At 48.5% G+C, this 22,272-nt stretch overlaps 1 pseudogene; it reads left to right on the forward strand.

Annotated features, from left to right (window-relative positions):
• The first annotated feature begins 1,995 nt into the window (after positions 1–1,995).
• Positions 1,996–17,445, forward strand: LOC125519519 (annotated as a pseudogene).
• The last annotated feature ends 4,827 nt before the right edge of the window (positions 17,446–22,272 follow it).

The following is a 22,272-nucleotide window of genomic DNA, read 5'->3' on the forward strand; positions in this document are numbered from 1 at the left end:
TTGAGGGTTCTAGTCTTTGCCTCAACCCCAACCTTTAAATCTATCATTTGACATCTCACAATTTATGACTACAAAAACACAATCAACCTCTAAACAAACTACCAAATGACAATCATTGATGCATGGTTTAATGGTTTACATCACAAAATCATCATCTTCCCCCTCTCATCGGCACCATCACCAAAAAGTTGCACCTCGGCGCCATCTCCTAGACAACATGCGGGCTCCATCAAGCATCTCCATAGGCATCGGTGGAGTCGTCCACACCGCCATCGCCACAACTACTCATCGGAGTGTCACCTCAAAAAGTAGAGGACGCACCACGGAACATCCTCTTCCTCTCCGTGATGTCCTCCTTGTAGTCCTTCCACCATTGCAATTGGTCTTCATCCATGTCCTTCTTGGACATCATCATGTGCTCCTTCTCTTCCACCATGAGTTCTTTCCATACCTTTACCTCTTTGAGCTTGATCATCCTCTCCTCCAAGTCGGCCTTGCGCTTTGCTTCTTCACGCTTTGCTTCAACTTGTGCAAGCTTGACCTATTTCTTCTTCTCGGTGATAAGAAGCTTCGTCTCCAATGTCTTCGTTGTCAATTCCTCTCTTGCCTTCATCATGTGCTCCATCTTCTCCCTTAGGCTTGACGCCTCTCCTTCCATCTTCACCCTTAGCTTGCCCTTCTTGGTTCCCTCGGGCTTGCCGAAGTTCCTCTCCTCCTCATCTTCACTATCATCCATCCTAAGCATTGCCGACTTCTTGGGTGCGGTCTCTTGATCCCTCAACTTCCACTTGTCAAAGGTTTGAAGAATTGCCCAAACATGCTTAAATGGGAATGGCTTGCCATTGGAAGCGGCCATCTCCTTGTACCTCATGCCGACAATCGTCTCCTGTCAACCACACATAATCAAATAAGAACCCACCAATAGCATAGTACACACACATAATCAAAATAGTGAAGAGATATGTACTCACATAGTCACTCTCCACAGTTCCACTAGGTGGTGCATCCCTCACTTGGTCCATGGCCGCACTCCAACGAGCACAAGCGGGCTTCATCAACTCCCACCGGCCTTGAAGCGACCGGTAAGTGCGAGAGATGAACCCACTATTCTTCGGCTTGATCCTACAATAGTTGTCCTCGATCCTTTGCCAATACTGTTTACCGGTTTGATCGGTGCCGGTGCTTGCATCCATCCCCACAGCTGCCCAAGCACGAACCAAGAGGATATCTTCCGCCTCGGTGTAGTTTGTCGACCGCGCGTGTGGGCGGGAAGCGGCAGTGAATGCCTCCTCCCCTATATCGGCCACCTCCTCCTCGTCATCCCCTTCATCCTCCTCATCTTCCTCCAAGTCGTCACCAACCCTAAAGGGTTCTAGAGGCGGAGCCCCGAGGTCCACCTCCGCGTTTTGGAGGAGGTCCATGAACGAGGATGGGGTTGCCATTTCCTCGAACACCTCGTGCGCGGCGGAAGGAGGTTCGGCGACGGCGGCGGGCGGGGCCGCGGGCTTCTTCCGCGGCTTCTTCACGGCCGGGGAGGAGCTGGCGACCTTGGAGGAAGTCCCTCGCGGCTCACGGGAGCCCGCCTTCGGCCGGCTCTTCTTGGGGGCAGGGGGCGGGGGGGGGGGGGGGGGGGGGGGCCGGGGCGGGAGCCGGGGAGGCGGGAGGAGGCGGCGCGAGGCCCGCCCGCCGCCGCTTGGCCCCGACGTGGGTTGCAGCCACCATGTCGGCCACGGTCGGGTGCCGGGCGGGTGCGGGTGTGGGGGCGGGGGCGGGGCCCGAGTCGGGCGGGGCGGGCGCGGCGGCGGGCGGGGGCACGGCGGCGGCGGAAGCCTCCATGGCCGGCGTGGGGCGAGGCGGCGGAAGGAGGTGGCGGGAGGAGCCAGGGATGAAATTTCCCTCCCGCGCGAGAGGAAAGAGGAGTGCGGGTTGGGGGGAATTTTTCCTCCCAACCCTCACTTCTACATGTTGGGAAACAGTTTGAGGGTTGGACCTTTAAATTTTTTTACGGGTTTGAGGGTTTAGAGGTTCTAATCTACGGCTTTTTTTTTGGCGAAAACTGTAAAAAAAAATAGTTATTTTTAAGGGTTTGATGGTTTGAGGGCTCTACTAGACTTGCTCTTAGAACAGGAGAAAACTTGTGATCCGGTCGCTGCGGCTATGACGGCAACTGGCCTGAAAGCACGATCCGTGGCGAGATGCAGCTGGTTGGCAACCATGAACACCGGCTTCCTGTTGGGATCACGAGATCTGTTGGGGGGTGAGGCTACTCACATACAAATACTGGAACTCGAAAAATCAACACTGGCACTTCTCCGATGGAAGTCCACTTTGGTTGGCGCCAACTCGCTGTCCTCATGGTCGACTGTGAATTCCACTTGCTCTCGGTTTGGTGTCGCCTGTGACGCTGCCGGGCATGTTACGGAGCTCAGCCTTCCCAACGCCAGAGTCAACGGTACGCTCGATTACTTGTATTCGGCAGCATTCTGGAACCTCACCAAGATCAAACTCAACAACAACAATCTTGGTGGCGCCATCCCACCAAACATATCCAAGTTGCTCACGCTCACCTATCTGGACTTGAGCAGCAACAATCTTGCTGGTGCCATCCCCTACCAACTCAGCAACCTACCAATGATTGTCAAGTTAAATCTGGGAAATAACCACTTGACTAGTCCAAACTATGCCAAGTTCTCACCTATGTCCAGTTTGAAGATGTTATCTCTAGCTAATAATGATCTCAGTGGTTCCTTCCCACAATTCATCCTCAACACCACTAATGTGAGGATGAGATCCCTCGATTTATCTGGTAACGCCTTCTCAGGGCCATTACCAGATTCATTGTCGGAGATTTTACCAGGGTTGAGGAATCTAAATCTGTCCGTTAATGGATTCTAGGGCTCCATACCTTGCTCATTCTCAAGACTCCAAAAGCTCAAGAAACTTAGTCTCGGGACAAATAATCTCACAGGAGGAATTCCAGAGGAGCTGGGGATGACATCTGGGCTGCAAATCCTTTCACTGGCCAGTAACCCACTTGGTGGGTCGATCCCAGCCTCGCTCGGGCAGCTTCAGTTGCTACAGGTGCTCAGCATTGGAAAAACTCGCCTGGTTTCTATTCTTCCACCCGAGCTGGGGAACCTTACTAGTCTTAAGAACATAGACCTGTCACGGAATCAGTTATACGGAAGTTTGCCACCATCTTTTGCCAGGATACAGACATTGGTTTATTTTGGAATGTCTCAAAATAACATTAGTGGTACCATCCCGACAGAGATGTTTGCAAACTGGACCAGGCTCAAGTTTTTTGATGTATCCAGAAACTTGTTAACTGGAAGCATCCCATCGCATATCAGCAAGTGCAAGGAGCTCAAGTTTTTTGATGGATCCGAAAACTTGTTAACTGGAAGCATCCCAGTGAAGATCGGGAGCATGCGAAAGTTGCAGGTATTGTTCTTGTTCAAAAATCACCTTACTGGAATTATGCCATCAGATATTGGTAATGCAACATCTTTGAAATTCCTTAGCGTCAGCTCCAACCATCTAGAGGGTGAGCTTCCTAAAACTATCTCATTACTGGGAAATCTTGTTGCTCTCAGCTTGTTTGACAACAAGTTTACGGGTATCATTCCTAACTGTGACAGCAATAGCAGCTTCTCGGGAGAATCACGGTATGGCTTCTGTGGATTAACACTTCTGCAGCTCTTGGATTTGAAAAGCGGTGTTGATCTGGTGTCCGACGCCCCTTCCCGAAGACTCTGCGAACGCCCCGCTAACGAGGATGCTGGCTCCGACACCATACCGGGTGTCTGCGGAGGAGGGCGAGAACAGGGAGGTCGGAGGTAGTCTCCGCCCCAAGGATAAATTAGACGTTGTGTTCGGGGAAACCGAAACCCTCTTGCCCGAGGGCGAAGGTGCAGAGGAAGCCCTCCATGGCAAGAAAAGGGCCGCTTCTGAAGATCAGGAGGGGAAACCTTCCAAGAAATGGAAAACGCCATCGACGGGCGGTTTGGGCCGGGCAAGCGATTTTGACGTAGAGCTTTATGATGAGGACCAACCTCCGGCCAAACAGTAAGTGCATCAGGGTACTTTAATCATACCTCATTCCATTCTCATTACTGAAGTAATCCTCCGACATACGTACGTCCTCGCAGGTTAACGCCTGGTGTTTCTCAATCGTCCTCCTCCTCGGGAGACCTTCTTCCAGAGATGATGGAGAGTGACACGCCTTCTCCGGCCTCCCCGCCCAACAGGGCGGATGATTCCGAGGTATCGTCCCGGGGGGCTCCTCCCGATCGACAAGTAGTGTAGGAAACGAAGAAGGCATTACCCGAAGGTGGTGCCTCTGTTACTTAGGGTTCGGGAATCAAGCATGACGGCCCCGAATTATCCGGTTTACAGCCGGAGACAATTCTGTAGGTGAGTGGGTGGATTCCTTCAAAGGAATGTCGTACTCCGGCGGCGGTTTCCGAAGACCCAGAAACGCCGGAAATGCTGACGGACGTGCTGCGACAAGCATCTGTTTCGGAGGAACACCGTGCCTTGATGGTTACGGTGGTTGAAAAGGTTCTATCCGCGAAGAGCGGGTTGAACGAGGCCTTCACGAGCCTCCTAAGGGGTTTTGAGGTTTGTGATGCAATTTTGCCAATGGTATTTTATTGACAGAATGCACCTGTTGTATATGCAGTAGCCCCTGAGACTCGGATTGCCTTTCAAAGGAAGCTATCGGAGGATCGAAAAGATATGCTCAGGTACTAACCTTGCTTTTACTTGGAATACAGGCTGCCTCCCCTCCCGCGGCTACCCGAAATATGGAAGTGGCCGAACTGCAGCGAAAGCTGGATATTGTGGAGGATGACATTGCATTGATCAACAGGCGTCTTGACGACTCGCAGGGTATATACTTCGAGCATTCCTTACACCAATGTGCTTGTAATTGAAGCCTGACTCTAAAAAGAGTTTTATATGAAATGTGCATGAATGCAGATGGTGCTGCCGCCGTGGAGGCCCTTCGGGCGGAGCTAGCCCGGGCCAAGGAGCACGCCCGATTTAGTAATGCGGCTGCCGAAAAGGCATCGGCTGAGTTGAAAGCCGAACAAGCTGCACGGCACCAAGACAAGGACAAGATGTCCACCATGGCGCATGAATTAGAGAATGCGGCTAGCCGCTGTAAACTTCTTGAGAAGGAAAATGAAGCCAAAACGGCTGAACTTGACAGGGCCTTACGAGAGGCGAGAGAAGCGCGATCTAAATCCAGAGCGGCCCGTGAGGAGATCCGGCAAGCTGGGGAGATTGCGGCTGGCAAGCCCTTTTTGCTACAGACTAAGTTCGGCGATTCGAACTATGCTCAGCTTAACCAAGTATGGAGTTTTACGGACAAATTTTTGGACTTATCGAAGAGTTCTTCCGATGCGGCGCAGTTTTACCACGCACAAGAGGGGTATGCAACGGATAAGCTTTTCTGGTCACAATTCGGCGCGTCGAAGCGCCCTCTGTTGCTGAATGAACAGATGTCCCAATGGGCCGAGCTTCATAGGATATCCAGCGACGCCATGAAGAACGTCATAATCCGGTTGTGGCCAAGTGAGCCTATTCTGAGTAGTTATTTTGGCCTGGTGCGGCGGCTTGTTGACGCGGTGCCACATATCGACTCTGTGAAGCGGTCGGCGTGCATTGAGGAAAGCTTGTTGACATGGATGGCCTTTGCCCGAGTCAAAACATTTTGGGGAAAGATGAAGGCCGTCGATGTTGCGGCGAGGAGTCCACCCAAGGGCAAGGACCGTTATGAGCCGGAGCACTATTTTGAAGACGTCTTGGAAGCCACCTGCCTGATAGAGGGTCAATGCTCGAAGAACATAATGTTCGAGTGAGGTGTATTAGAATTGTAAGAGATAATTTTATAATTGATCTGTTTTATATTTTTGCTCAAAAGCTTGAATTCCTCATGTGCGGCCGTTTTAATATAATCTGAAAGTTTTCCAGTCATCGGCTTCAGCCCCCTCGTAGGAAGTACGGGGGTGTTCGGAAAAGCATTTAATCACTCTTTATCCAACGTCTTGGTCCATGAAGGAGGTGATAATGCAGCGAACCAGGCAATCGGACTATAAGGCGTTAACACTTTCACTTAGCCATATGAGTTTTATGGTGGGACTACGACATAGCCCCTGGTATGTATGCGGCGTATAGTGCCTTACGTATTTGATCTGAAAAAGATCCCTTGTGTGACACACGGAGAATCGCGAAGGATTCCAAGAAGTCGTCAAGTGGTTGACCAGCTCTCACTGCATCATGACAGTCAGTTTTTGGCTTTCTCTATTGAGGTGCTCATCCGGTTTAGACCAGGGCACAATCGCAGTAGTTCTCCCTTACTACCCTAGCCGATACAGCGGAACGTAGGGTAGCAAGCACAGGAGCCGGGCAACCCAACTATTGACCCAAGACAATGATTCGGAGTTGATGCATATAAGGCCAAACTTGCGACGCCGAAGTACGCTGTAGAGCTGTTCGGACTTTTGCTGGCAACTCATTCATTCCCATACCGAGCCCCTGGCAGGGTATGCCGAGGTGCATCTGTGAAGCAACCATTGAGGCCGTGCTCATTGTTGAAAGAGTATGAAAGATTAGTTCGGACGAGGTTTACTGGGAGTGGAGCAATATGCCAATGATAAATTCATGTATATATATATATAAGGAAACCACAAACCCAGCGCTTTGACATGCTCGGGGTTGGGAACAGAGGAAAAAGGGCATAGTACAGGCTCAGAATAAAGAGTGCGGTCTACAAAAAGCTGTTTTGGACCTCCTGTCGCACGTCTGCGCCGCCCGTCCTCGGGGAGGGGAATCCTTAACGGAAGTAGCCCCTTAGGTGAGTGTACGGATTCGAACTCCGATAGAGTCCGTTGTAGATGCTGTCCTGTTGGTCACCTGTTCTTAAGAGATGATACAGAAAAATAAGAAAAATAGATAAAAACGTTATGGGAATGCTTGCAGGGTTGTCCGTATTGTGCTTCCGCCGATGCCCATGATATATTGAGTGCGTATTGATGTACGCGTGGTGTAAATCTTGCCAGTATGTTAGGTGGGTGGCGGAAACCGAACTGCTATTTCCGTTCCGGGAGTGATTGAACTTCCGAGGGAAACTGTTTCTGGCCCCTGGTGTTCGGCTGGTGAGCCGCTCCGTCGTCTTTATCGCCTGGTGGCCTCCTCCCCTTGTGATCGGCGTTAAGCTTGCCTGCCTGCTTGAGGACCCAACAGTTTCTATTGGTATGATTAGCTGGCTTATCAGGGTGACCGTGAATCTGACAAGGTCGGTCCAATATCCTGTCAAGGGTGGATGGTCCATCCTGGTTTGCCTTTAGTGGCTTCTTCCGTTGACCAGGTTTCAGATTGTGAAATCCGGCGTTGACCGCTGTGCCGCGTAATCTTTTAGTATTATTGCGACTGTTGTGTTCAGTTCGTCGTGGCTTACCGTTGCCGTCTCGGATTTCGGAAGTGCCCGGGTCGCTGGCGTTATTGCTTTTACGAGCGAGCCAGTTGTCTTCTCCCGCACAAAAGCGAGTCATTAGAGCGGTAAGGGCTGTCATGGATTTGGGTCCTTCCTGGCCGAGGTGACGCGCTAGCCATTCATCCCGGACGCTATGTTTGAAGGCCGTGAGGGCTTCTGCGTCCGGACAGTCGACAATTTGGTTCTTTTTGACTAAGAACCTAGTCCAGAGCTCCCTGGCTGACTCGCTGGGCTCCTGGACAATATGACTTAAGTCATCGGCATCTAGTGGTCGGACATATGTTCCTTGAAAGTTGTCTCGAAAGGCGTCTTCCAAATCTTCCCAGTTGCCAATAGATTTTTCTGGCAAACTGTTTAGCCAGTACCGAGCCGGCCCTTTAAGCTTGAGAGGTAGGTATTTAATGGCATGAAGGTCGTCTCCGCGAGACATGTGAATATGGAGGAGGTAATCCTCAATCCATACCGCGGGATCTGTTGTTCCATCGTATGATTCGATGTTAATAGGTTTAAACCCATCTGAAAATTCGTGCTCCATTACCTCGTCAGTGAAGCAGAGAGGGTGTGCGGCTCCTCTATGTTGGGCCACACTATGAAGCACCTCCGGCGGACTCCGTTTATGGTGTTCGGACCGGGCGTGGTCGGCTCTGTTGTGTCCGAATAGGTAACCATCATCACCGGTCGGGGCATGTCCCCGCGATCTGTATATCGATTTTGTGTGTCCTGTTCTACCCTCCAGGTCTTGTTGGATGTCACGAGTATTCCCCCAAGCTGTTTTGTTCTTGTGTTGACGGCCGGATGGGTTGCTATGGTGCTCTGCTTGGGCTGCTGCTTTATCCGGACCGAACTGTGGTCGGCCTACCGCATCATTCGATGGTGGTGTGGGCTCCAACGCCCTGCCATCGTATTGAGGGAGCCACCTATACTTGGGGTGGCTTTTGTCTGGGCCGCTAAGGCCGTATTCTTCGGCGGCCAGGACTTCGGTCCATCTATCATTGAGCAAATCTTGGCTCGCTTGAAGCTGCAGCTGCTTCTTCCTTAGGCTCCTTGCTGTGGCTATGAGCCAGCGTTTAAAGCGCTCCTGCTCGAGAGGTTCCTCAGGCACGATAAAATCCTCGTTGCCAAGGCTGTCCTTATCCTCGGAGAGTGGGAGATAATTACTATCCTCCTAGTCTCCATATGTGGCCTGTCCATCAAGGCTGCCTTGCCTGCTTTCCTGTTCCTCCTGTTCGGATTCTACCTCAACAGGGTCTTCATTGTCCGGAGTGTTGTCTTCTCTAGTGCTAGCAGTGTTTTCTCTTGGGCGATGTGACTTAGAGCGGCGCCATGGGCGCCGGTGTTCGGACTGTGTGCCAGGAGGTTTATCCTCAACTGGATCCTCCTTGTCATCATTGAGAGCATCGTCAGGTGTGTCTATCATACACACATCATACCAGGAAGTGGCCATCCCGTGTCTAGCGGGTAGTAAGCTCTGGCCCTGCCCCTCATCGTCGTCCATACCGTCGATGTCTTCGGAGTGGGGGTCAGGCATGTTGGTTGGGTCTTCAACGGTGGCTATGAAGTGGGTGGCCGGTGGGAAGCAAAATTCTCCATCATTCGCCGTGCACGTGCACGCTTACTAGTATGAAACCAAAAAGAAGAAATGACAAAAAGTTGTATGTAGATGGAGGAATAAATAATGATGTGGAAAATAAGCCAGGTCTTCAAATCATGTCATCCCTACCCATTACTTCTCCTATGGGAAGTAATGAGGGGTTAATTGAGATCGATTCAAATGGACAAAATTCAAAGTTTCATTTTTCTATATGAATGCGGTACAAAAATCATCCTTTTCATTACTGCCTTTCCCCCAGAAAGCGCTCTTAGTTCAGTTCATAGAACGTGTGTCTTCAAAACCAAATGTCGTAGCTTCAAAATCCTACAGAGCATGATTATGTTCTTGTTATGTGAATAAAAAAAGGAATTTAACAAAGTGGAATGCGACTACTGTTCTTAACCAAAATCAAAGAAAACAACAAACATACTCAGCCTGGAGTCGAGAGGAGACCACTAACCAATCTCTGTCCATTTTCCCTTGTATTTCCTTCATGGGTATGCCTGTTTTTGGGGGCCTTATAGTAACAACAGTCTAGTAGACCAACTAGAAGAATATATGAATCCTTCGTGAATCGCCTTGCCTTGCTCATTGATGTTTATTTAAATCCGCGAGTGGGACTATTGTTCTGAGAGAGCAATGAACATTGTCTTTTTTTTATTCTTCGAAACTGAGGAATGGAGGGGTAAGGTCCTCAATGCAGAGTGAGGCAAGGCTTTCTTTTATATACATCGTACCAAAATTTGGTTGACGATTGCGTTCAATTCAAAATATTCACTTGTTTTTCTTCTTACTATGGCGAGGCCAGATGAGAGAGAGAGAGAGAGAGAGAGAGAGAGAGAGAGAGCTAATTTCCATTTGAGATAGACCCCGAGCTGAGGTTGGAACAATTCTTTATTATCTTGTTGGGTCCTTCTTTATAATTTATTTTTCTCTTCCATTCGTTCCTTCAAACAGGCTTAAAGTCCATGATCAAGGCAGTGAACATTTTTCATGTGGAAATTAATAAGAAAGGAATTCAAGTCGTACTTCAATACAAACTTTCTGTTTTAAGAAGGGTGATAGTTTCTTTCCAATACTAGTGCGCTCTACCAATCTTTACTGATCAAACCTACTACACATCGAGTGGTAGGGTACGTCTGTAGGTCTTTTTCAAGGACATTCGAAGCAACATGTTGATAAATTGCTATAGAAACTGCGGCTAGATAGAGAGTTCTGACCTTTTCATGGGTTGGGTGCTCTTCAAACTCTTGTTTTTCTATCAAAAGAACACCCTTCCAAGCGATGATCTCCTAAAAACTCTAGTAAGGTTGAATTCAATTGAGACAGAAATGTCAGTGGTCAGCTCTATCTTTAGCGTGAAAATCGACACCGCTTTCTTATAACCTAAGAGATAAGATGGGAAATTCTGGATACTACAACCTGAGACCATCAATTTGAGAAATATTTGTCCCGAAATTGATGGCCTACAAGCAGGGGAAAGGGGGGTGGTTGATCAATACCCGACTGAGTCATGGAGGCCCGCGACGGCAGGACTTGTGTCGTTGTCGCCATGGAGTCAACTTCATTGTCCCCATAGACTAGGTCGTCGCCGCTGCAGGATCCAACCATCGCCACCCTCCCTAGCACATGGTTGTCCTCAAAAGACCCCTTGTTGAGATCGAAATGATTGCAACAAAATGCAAGTTACAATTCTAGACAATGGTAGAGGTTGCTCCTAAGCCTTCCGATCAAAATCTGTAAATTTGGTCGGCACTCGCAGTGTGATCGGTTGGGTGGGCCATAGTTTTTTCATTTAATTTTTATTTCTTCAGTTTGAAATTGATACTATCAAAAAATTATCAAGGGGTGTACTTTTATATGTATAATTATTGTTTTGGTATTAAATACATTTTTTAATAAATATAGATAAATATTTATTCCATAGTAACTCAATTCGCTAATGTGGATCTCTTTCTTGTAACTTCAAAAGTACTCAGGTTGGACATGACCAGACCCAACCGAACAGTTAAAATACTTGTAACATCCCAGAGTTTCAAACCCTATTACTATTGCCTTATTATAAATGTAATATGTCATTTATGCTTTTCATGTCATCATGCTTTCATTTGAGGTGATGTTGAATAAAACCGCACATGTATTTACTAAAATTTGCCAACTCAAATGAAATTTCAATAAATAAATTGCATAGATCGTTGATCTATTTAAACTGTGGTGATTCACGTGGTGGTCTTCTTTATAACCCATGAACATATCCTCACAATATTAGTAGGGAGCTAAATAAAACAATCATTCCATTAATTTGGAATCGAGGAAAACACACTTGCAATTTAAATCGCTTTGGTTCCAAATATTATAAATCCATGCATGTGGAGCTTCGAAAAATGTCAGAGTGGCCACCTGTATATTTTGAGCTCAACTGCAAAATATTTGGAAGTATTATTATGTCGATCTGAAACAGAAGCATTTTCATAATGCTACACTTTAATAAATTTTGACAGACATATTCTTGCGAAGAGCTAGCAAATAGCCAAAGTCGCATAGTGTAGACCGACCGTGCGTCCGTTTCTATTACGACATGTATATAGTGGAGTACTCCGAAGGGATTTGTTTCAAATTAGCCCGACAGCAATTAATAGTGCGGCTGCATGTATGTATATGTATACTATTTAAATCGCTGCAACTTGTACCCCAAGAATAGGATCTATCGGGGTATTCTCCCATGCAATCGTGCGGCACCATGTGCTATTTAATTAGGCCGATCGATCGATCAAGATCGATCCATCGAGGGCCAGACTGATTAACGAACCCTAGCCAAAACACACACCAATCAGATTCAGATTTAGCGGTGCCGGCCATGGGGATCACCACGTCGATGCTCGCCTTGGGGCTCGTCGGCGCCGCGGCCGCCTCCCACAGGGCCGAAGTCGACAACGACAAAACCGCGGTCACGCACTACGTGGCCAACGGCGGGTGCATCAACGAGTTCCGGGCGGCCATCAGGAAGTGCGACCCCTGGGATTTCGATGCCGCCAAGCCTCGCGCCGTCGACGTCGAGGCGTGCGTCAGGGCCACGGCCGCGCTGCGCGAGTGCTTCGGCCGAAACCCCGACTACTTCGAGCACCAGTACATCAAGCGCTTGGACAGCGGCCTCGACCAGGACCGCGGCTCGTCGCCGACGCAGGAAGACGTAGGGGCGTACAGGTGGTGGACCGGCATGAGGAGAAGCTAGCCATTATGTGCTTAGTACTCTCTCTCCATCTCATGATACAAGAATGTTTAGATCACTACTACTAGTATATACGTACTATATATATCGTGATTCCTTACGTACTACATGTTTCATGTCATCCTGCATGCATCCGATAGATCGATCGTTAGTTCTACTAATAGTAGCAGATAAGTTATATTAGGAGATATTTGTTTTTGTGGGGTTCTACTCAGAGACTTTACTTTACCTATATTGTTTCTGTTGTTATCCTTTTTTTTTTGCGGGAATAACTTCCGATCAATTCATCAACTGGCAAGGCAGTACAAAGGTAGTACAAAGAACACCAGAAGTAAAAAATACATCTAGATCGTAGACCGTCTAAAACGTTTTCTCCTCCCCCACGAGTGCCTCCGAGGCGTTAGGGTTTCCCCGCCTTCTGCTTGGTACCGTCGCCGATCAGCCTCGTATCTTGTGGAATTAGGGCCATGGAGACTCAATGGATCCCAGTCCTATTTCGTTTTTATGTGTTTTTTAAGTTTGTTTAGGATTTATGTCATGCTCAGAGGCAGCGTCGTTTTCTTCAAGATAGAATAAAGTTTTTCTCGCCTAACCCTACTTCGGGCAGTGCATCTTGTGCCGTTGAAGGGCGTGTGGAGGTGTGCCTTCAATGGATCGTGCGGGATTCAGTCGGAACTTGTCTTTGATGGATCCTTAGTTTTGTTGTCTACTGGTTGGATCCTTCCTCTATCTATGCTTCTCTTCATCGACGACGGTTGTTGTTCTAGTGCGATGCTTCTTTGGGGCCTTAGCACAACAATTTCCTGACTGTCTACTGCAACAGGATTTTTCTAGACTCCTGTGAGGGAGGTGCGATGAGCCGATGACCCAGTTCTTGATATTTGATGAATAGATCGGAAGTATTTCCCGTAGAAAAAAGACCTTGATTTTTGTAGGGAAAAATAGAATACCTTGTTTAGATGAATTATTAAACTTTGTCTCCTACTAAAGTACGTATGTCTTGTCTCGTAAAATATGCAGCTTTTAGTAGGAATTTGTTTATAACTTGACAAACGATTTTCTGTTAGTTTCCGACAAGAAAAAGGAGTTGCATTTTTTCGAGAAAACACAAAAGCCTTGTCTTTAGATTGTTGTATCGAAATAAAATTTAGTACAAGCCCACATAGGGGCGCCGTGATCCCCGCAAAAAAAGAGAGGGGCGCACCCGATGAGTCAACATGACACCAGTAACTGTTAGACGCAGTCGCATTAGACCTCCCGTTCCCACAATCACCTCCTTATCTTGTCGAGGAGTCTAGATAGACTGACTTGAGCATCGTACAACATGAGAGCGTTGCAATGCTTCCAATGCATGTTTCCTGCCATCGGTCCACGAAGTTCTCTCTTGCAGTAGGGGTTGTCGTCTATCATATCCAGGAGAGCACATGTTGCCAGTGCAGGCCTCTTTGCGCTAGCCGCTCAGCAGTTCACCATCAGTCCTAACATGCCAACCACATGAAGAACTTGACCCTCGGAGGGACCCACAACTTCTAGGTTAGATTCTAGGAGCACAACCTGGCATGGCCCTAATGTCCAAGATCCACTGACGGTCAACTCTAACAGTCTACAGCTTCCTAGTGGAACATGAGACTAGAAGCAGTGGCTCAGGCGCAAAATTAGAAATGAGGCAACTGTCAAGCCACCGGTCCTCCCAGAATAAGGCATATGCTCTGTTGCCAACCACCATCTTGGTAGATGTGGGGAGTACCTCGCGTCCATCATGGGAAAATTGCCGATCTAGTTCACTCCATGGGCGGAGGTGTTCAATGCTCATCCTCCACAATCAGTGGACCTTGAGATTGGTTGATGCCTTGCTGAGGTCCAAACGACCTAAGCCCCTCAAGCATAGGGGTACGCACATCCTGATCTAGTTAGTCTTGCACTAGTCTGTTAGCTCCAAGATCGAAAAACGCAGGAGGTAGACGAAGAACAAAAGAAACAGATTGAAACAGAGAAGGTTTGATACTGCCAACGTGCAGTTTTTCCTGGGTCTTTATTTCACATTATATAGGGCTCAAAGAGCCGACCTCACGACCAACTCGGCCTACTATTCATGCCCAACACGTCGTGACCCTGATCACAAACCGACCAAGTTTAAAACACACTTTATCTCTAAGAGTTTGACCCTAAAACGACTTGAAACGAGACCTGAACTTTTCCTATCTTTTACAGACCCGGACACCTATCAAAACATGTGTTTACAGAGAACAGAAAACTCACATTCACCTCCCTAAACACGATGTTATGACTACTTGACAGCCTTTACTCTGATCTTCTCACGCATCTCTTGAAACTTCACCTTCCCAAGTGACTTCGTTAAAATGTCCGCGAGTTGATCATTTGTATTGACATGCTCGACCTCCATCCTCCCTTCTTCCACACACTCGCGAATGTAGTGGAACTTTACATCAATGTGCTTGCTACGATCATGATGCACAGGATTCTTGCACAAAGATATGGTGGATTTATTGTCAATATGTAGCTTCACTTGCTTCGGCTGTTCTCCCATCAAGTCCGCATATAATCTACTGAGCCAAACTCCCTGACACGCCGCAGCCGCTCCTGCAATGTACTCCGCTTCGCAAGAAGAAAGTGCCACTACCTTCTGCTTCTGTGACAGCCAAGAGATCAAATTTTCACCTAAGAAAAAAGCAACGCCAGTAGTACTTTTCCTGTCGTCCACGTCTCCTGCCATATCACTGTCACTGTAGCCCACCATTAATGGTGGTCTTGCCTCTTTCTTTCTTGTGTACTTGCAGCCATATTTTAGAGTGCCCTTAACATACCTCAAAATTTGCTTCACCGCAGCTAGATGTTCAGTAGTAGGGTGCTCCATGTATCTACTGACGATCCCAACAGAGTAGGCCAAATCAGCCCTTGTGTTCACCAAGTACCTTAGGTTTGAGTGGAGCAGCAGCGGCAGCGCTCCATCGGCATGTCCTAGTTGTCGGCAGCGGCATCGAGATCCAGAAGGACTCATTTGTACTTTTTTATTTGTTCTGGATCATTCTGCAAGAACCTTGCTCTAATATTATTAGCTCTTTTCCCACAAAAGAATATTACCTCTATCAGGAATTAGTTGTCGCTCAAAACTAATTTCGGACGGAGAAAGTATTTGCATAATCAGACGATATCTTGGCCACATGTGCGAACATTAATGTGTCCAGACTTTTCAACTCTAGCCATGGACTGGGCTATCTTGATTTCTAAAGAGACGTGCAGCTGGTTTGGGTGCTGTACACTTGCACTTGTGTTAACGGACAGCACAGCCACACACATGGTCATCAGTCATGAGTCATGACCTTATGACCGAGTACACTACTACTATTCATTTTCCTGTGTGAATTAAGATACCAAGATATTATTCGTGTTTTCTACACCAATCTCTTTTATCTATGTGAACTCTAGCTACTTGTAAACTAAGGAAATGCTCTGCAGCTTGCCACTTTCTTACCCAAAACTTCAATGGCGCCCCTGAAGAAACTCTTTCGTATCTCGCTTCTCTTGCTAGTATGTGCAGCCAAGGCGACCAACCCGGAATCGGAAGCACTTCTCCGATGGAAGTCCACTTTGGTTGGCGCCAACTCGCTGTCCTCATGGTCGACTGTGAATTCCACTTGCTCTCGGTTTGGTGTTGCCTGTGACGCTGCCGGGCATGTTACGGAGCTCAGCCTTCCCAACGCCAGAGTCAACGGTACGCTCGATTACTTGTATTCGGCAGCATTCTGGAACCTCACCAAGATCAAACTCAACAACAACAATCTTGGTGGCGCCATCCCACCAAACATATCCAAGTTGCTCACGCTCACCTATCTGGACTTGAGCAGCAACAATCTTGCTGGTGCCATCCCCTACCAACTCAGCAACCTACCAATGATTGTCAAGTTAAATCTGGGAAATAACCACTTGACTAGTCCAAACTATGCCAAGTTCTCACCTATGTCCAGTTTGAAGATGTTATCTCTAGCTAATAATGATCTCAGTGGTTCCTTCCCACAATTCATCCTCAACACCACTAATGTGAGGATGAGATCCCTCGATTTATCTGGTAACGCCTTCTCAGGGCCATTACCAGATTCATTGTCGGAGATTTTACCAGGGTTGAGGAATCTAAATCTGTCCGTTAATGGATTCTAGGGCTCCATACCTTGCTCATTCTCAAGACTCCAAAAGCTCAAGAAACTTAGTCTCGGGACAAATAATCTCACAGGAGGAATTCCAGAGGAGCTGGGGATGACATCTGGGCTGCAAATCCTTTCACTGGCCAGTAACCCACTTGGTGGGTCGATCCCAGCCTCGCTCGGGCAGCTTCAGTTGCTACAGGTGCTCAGCATTGGAAAAACTCGCCTGGTTTCTATTCTTCCACCCGAGCTGGGGAACCTTACTAGTCTTAAGAACATAGACCTGTCACGGAATCAGTTATACGGAAGTTTGCCACCATCTTTTGCCAGGATACAGACATTGGTTTATTTTGGAATGTCTCAAAATAACATTAGTGGTACCATCCCGACAGAGATGTTTGCAAACTGGACCAGGCTCAAGTTTTTTGATGTATCCAGAAACTTGTTAACTGGAAGCATCCCATCGCATATCAGCAAGTGCAAGGAGCTCAAGTTTTTTGATGGATCCGAAAACTTGTTAACTGGAAGCATCCCAGTGAAGATCGGGAGCATGCGAAAGTTGCAGGTATTGTTCTTGTTCAAAAATCACCTTACTGGAATTATGCCATCAGATATTGGTAATGCAACATCTTTGAAATTCCTTAGCGTCAGCTCCAACCATCTAGAGGGTGAGCTTCCTAAAACTATCTCATTACTGGGAAATCTTGTTGCTCTCAGCTTGTTTGACAACAAGTTTACGGGTATCATTCCTAACTGTGACAGCAATAGCAGCTTCTCGGGAGAATCACGGTATGGCTTCTGTGGATTAACACTTCTGCAGCTCTTGGATTTGAAAAGCGGTGTTGATCTGGTGTCCGACGCCCCTTCCCGAAGACTCTGCGAACGCCCCGCTAACGAGGATGCTGGCTCCGACACCATACCGGGTGTCTGCGGAGGAGGGCGAGAACAGGGAGGTCGGAGGTAGTCTCCGCCCCAAGGATAAATTAGACGTTGTGTTCGGGGAAACCGAAACCCTCTTGCCCGAGGGCGAAGGTGCAGAGGAAGCCCTCCATGGCAAGAAAAGGGCCGCTTCTGAAGATCAGGAGGGGAAACCTTCCAAGAAATGGAAAACGCCATCGACGGGCGGTTTGGGCCGGGCAAGCGATTTTGACGTAGAGCTTTATGATGAGGACCAACCTCCGGCCAAACAGTAAGTGCATCAGGGTACTTTAATCATACCTCATTCCATTCTCATTACTGAAGTAATCCTCCGACATACGTACGTCCTCGCAGGTTAACGCCTGGTGTTTCTCAATCGTCCTCCTCCTCGGGAGACCTTCTTCCAGAGATGATGGAGAGTGACACGCCTTCTCCGGCCTCCCCGCCCAACAGGGCGGATGATTCCGAGGTATCGTCCCGGGGGGCTCCTCCCGATCGACAAGTAGTGTAGGAAACGAAGAAGGCATTACCCGAAGGTGGTGCCTCTGTTACTTAGGGTTCGGGAATCAAGCATGACGGCCCCGAATTATCCGGTTTACAGCCGGAGACAATTCTGTAGGTGAGTGGGTGGATTCCTTCAAAGGAATGTCGTACTCCGGCGGCGGTTTCCGAAGACCCAGAAACGCCGGAAATGCTGACGGACGTGCTGCGACAAGCATCTGTTTCGGAGGAACACCGTGCCTTGATGGTTACGGTGGTTGAAAAGGTTCTATCCGCGAAGAGCGGGTTGAACGAGGCCTTCACGAGCCTCCTAAGGGGTTTTGAGGTTTGTGATGCAATTTTGCCAATGGTATTTTATTGACAGAATGCACCTGTTGTATATGCAGTAGCCCCTGAGACTCGGATTGCCTTTCAAAGGAAGCTATCGGAGGATCGAAAAGATATGCTCAGGTACTAACCTTGCTTTTACTTGGAATACAGGCTGCCTCCCCTCCCGCGGCTACCCGAAATATGGAAGTGGCCGAACTGCAGCGAAAGCTGGATATTGTGGAGGATGACATTGCATTGATCAACAGGCGTCTTGACGACTCGCAGGGTATATACTTCGAGCATTCCTTACACCAATGTGCTTGTAATTGAAGCCTGACTCTAAAAAGAGTTTTATATGAAATGTGCATGAATGCAGATGGTGCTGCCGCCGTGGAGGCCCTTCGGGCGGAGCTAGCCCGGGCCAAGGAGCACGCCCGATTTAGTAATGCGGCTGCCGAAAAGGCATCGGCTGAGTTGAAAGCCGAACAAGCTGCACGGCACCAAGACAAGGACAAGATGTCCACCATGGCGCATGAATTAGAGAATGCGGCTAGCCGCTGTAAACTTCTTGAGAAGGAAAATGAAGCCAAAACGGCTGAACTTGACAGGGCCTTACGAGAGGCGAGAGAAGCGCGATCTAAATCCAGAGCGGCCCGTGAGGAGATCCGGCAAGCTGGGGAGATTGCGGCTGGCAAGCCCTTTTTGCTACAGACTAAGTTCGGCGATTCGAACTATGCTCAGCTTAACCAAGTATGGAGTTTTACGGACAAATTTTTGGACTTATCGAAGAGTTCTTCCGATGCGGCGCAGTTTTACCACGCACAAGAGGGGTATGCAACGGATAAGCTTTTCTGGTCACAATTCGGCGCGTCGAAGCGCCCTCTGTTGCTGAATGAACAGATGTCCCAATGGGCCGAGCTTCATAGGATATCCAGCGACGCCATGAAGAACGTCATAATCCGGTTGTGGCCAAGTGAGCCTATTCTGAGTAGTTATTTTGGCCTGGTGCGGCGGCTTGTTGACGCGGTGCCACATATCGACTCTGTGAAGCGGTCGGCGTGCATTGAGGAAAGCTTGTTGACATGGATGGCCTTTGCCCGAGTCAAAACATTTTGGGGAAAGATGAAGGCCGTCGATGTTGCGGCGAGGAGTCCACCCAAGGGCAAGGACCGTTATGAGCCGGAGCACTATTTTGAAGACGTCTTGGAAGCCACCTGCCTGATAGAGGGTCAATGCTCGAAGAACATAATGTTCGAGTGAGGTGTATTAGAATTGTAAGAGATAATTTTATAATTGATCTGTTTTATATTTTTGCTCAAAAGCTTGAATTCCTCATGTGCGGCCGTTTTAATATAATCTGAAAGTTTTCCAGTCATCGGCTTCAGCCCCCTCGTAGGAAGTACGGGGGTGTTCGGAAAAGCATTTAATCACTCTTTATCCAACGTCTTGGTCCATGAAGGAGGTGATAATGCAGCGAACCAGGCAATCGGACTATAAGGCGTTAACACTTTCACTTAGCCATATGAGTTTTATGGTGGGACTACGACATAGCCCCTGGTATGTATGCGGCGTATAGTGCCTTACGTATTTGATCTGAAAAAGATCCCTTGTGTGACACACGGAGAATCGCGAAGGATTCCAAGAAGTCGTCAAGTGGTTGACCAGCTCTCACTGCATCATGACAGTCAGTTTTTGGCTTTCTCTATTGAGGTGCTCATCCGGTTTAGACCAGGGCACAATCGCAGTAGTTCTCCCTTACTACCCTAGCCGATACAGCGGAACGTAGGGTAGCAAGCACAGGAGCCGGGCAACCCAACTATTGACCCAAGACAATGATTCGGAGTTGATGCATATAAGGCCAAACTTGCGACGCCGAAGTACGCTGTAGAGCTGTTCGGACTTTTGCTGGCAACTCATTCATTCCCATACCGAGCCCCTGGCAGGGTATGCCGAGGTGCATCTGTGAAGCAACCATTGAGGCCGTGCTCATTGTTGAAAGAGTATGAAAGATTAGTTCGGACGAGGTTTACTGGGAGTGGAGCAATATGCCAATGATAAATTCATGTATATATATATATAAGGAAACCACAAACCCAGCGCTTTGACATGCTCGGGGTTGGGAACAGAGGAAAAAGGGCATAGTACAGGCTCAGAATAAAGAGTGCGGTCTACAAAAAGCTGTTTTGGACCTCCTGTCGCACGTCTGCGCCGCCCGTCCTCGGGGAGGGGAATCCTTAACGGAAGTAGCCCCTTAGGTGAGTGTACGGATTCGAACTCCGATAGAGTCCGTTGTAGATGCTGTCCTGTTGGTCACCTGTTCTTAAGAGATGATACAGAAAAATAAGAAAAATAGATAAAAACGTTATGGGAATGCTTGCAGGGTTGTCCGTATTGTGCTTCCGCCGATGCCCATGATATATTGAGTGCGTATTGATGTACGCGTGGTGTAAATCTTGCCAGTATGTTAGGTGGGTGGCGGAAACCGAACTGCTATTTCCGTTCCGGGAGTGATTGAACTTCCGAGGGAAACTGTTTCTGGCCCCTGGTGTTCGGCTGGTGAGCCGCTCCGTCGTCTTTATCGCCTGGTGGCCTCCTCCCCTTGTGATCGGCGTTAAGCTTGCCTGCCTGCTTGAGGACCCAACAGTTTCTATTGGTATGATTAGCTGGCTTATCAGGGTGACCGTGAATCTGACAAGGTCGGTCCAATATCCTGTCAAGGGTGGATGGTCCATCCTGGTTTGCCTTTAGTGGCTTCTTCCGTTGACCAGGTTTCAGATTGTGAAATCCGGCGTTGACCGCTGTGCCGCGTAATCTTTTAGTATTATTGCGACTGTTGTGTTCAGTTCGTCGTGGCTTACCGTTGCCGTCTCGGATTTCGGAAGTGCCCGGGTCGCTGGCGTTATTGCTTTTACGAGCGAGCCAGTTGTCTTCTCCCGCACAAAAGCGAGTCATTAGAGCGGTAAGGGCTGTCATGGATTTGGGTCCTTCCTGGCCGAGGTGACGCGCTAGCCATTCATCCCGGACGCTATGTTTGAAGGCCGTGAGGGCTTCTGCGTCCGGACAGTCGACAATTTGGTTCTTTTTGACTAAGAACCTAGTCCAGAGCTCCCTGGCTGACTCGCTGGGCTCCTGGACAATATGACTTAAGTCATCGGCATCTAGTGGTCGGACATATGTTCCTTGAAAGTTGTCTCGAAAGGCGTCTTCCAAATCTTCCCAGTTGCCAATAGATTTTTCTGGCAAACTGTTTAGCCAGTACCGAGCCGGCCCTTTAAGCTTGAGAGGTAGGTATTTAATGGCATGAAGGTCGTCTCCGCGAGACATGTGAATATGGAGGAGGTAATCCTCAATCCATACCGCGGGATCTGTTGTTCCATCGTATGATTCGATGTTAATAGGTTTAAACCCATCTGAAAATTCGTGCTCCATTACCTCGTCAGTGAAGCAGAGAGGGTGTGCGGCTCCTCTATGTTGGGCCACACTATGAAGCACCTCCGGCGGACTCCGTTTATGGTGTTCGGACCGGGCGTGGTCGGCTCTGTTGTGTCCGAATAGGTAACCATCATCACCGGTCGGGGCATGTCCCCGCGATCTGTATATCGATTTTGTGTGTCCTGTTCTACCCTCCAGGTCTTGTTGGATGTCACGAGTATTCCCCCAAGCTGTTTTGTTCTTGTGTTGACGGCCGGATGGGTTGCTATGGTGCTCTGCTTGGGCTGCTGCTTTATCCGGACCGAACTGTGGTCGGCCTACCGCATCATTCGATGGTGGTGTGGGCTCCAACGCCCTGCCATCGTATTGAGGGAGCCACCTATACTTGGGGTGGCTTTTGTCTGGGCCGCTAAGGCCGTATTCTTCGGCGGCCAGGACTTCGGTCCATCTATCATTGAGCAAATCTTGGCTCGCTTGAAGCTGCAGCTGCTTCTTCCTTAGGCTCCTTGCTGTGGCTATGAGCCAGCGTTTAAAGCGCTCCTGCTCGAGAGGTTCCTCAGGCACGATAAAATCCTCGTTGCCAAGGCTGTCCTTATCCTCGGAGAGTGGGAGATAATTACTATCCTCCTAG

This window comes from Triticum urartu, chromosome 7 (genome assembly GCF_003073215.2).
Source record: "Triticum urartu cultivar G1812 chromosome 7, Tu2.1, whole genome shotgun sequence".
NCBI lineage: Eukaryota > Viridiplantae > Streptophyta > Magnoliopsida > Poales > Poaceae > Triticum > Triticum urartu.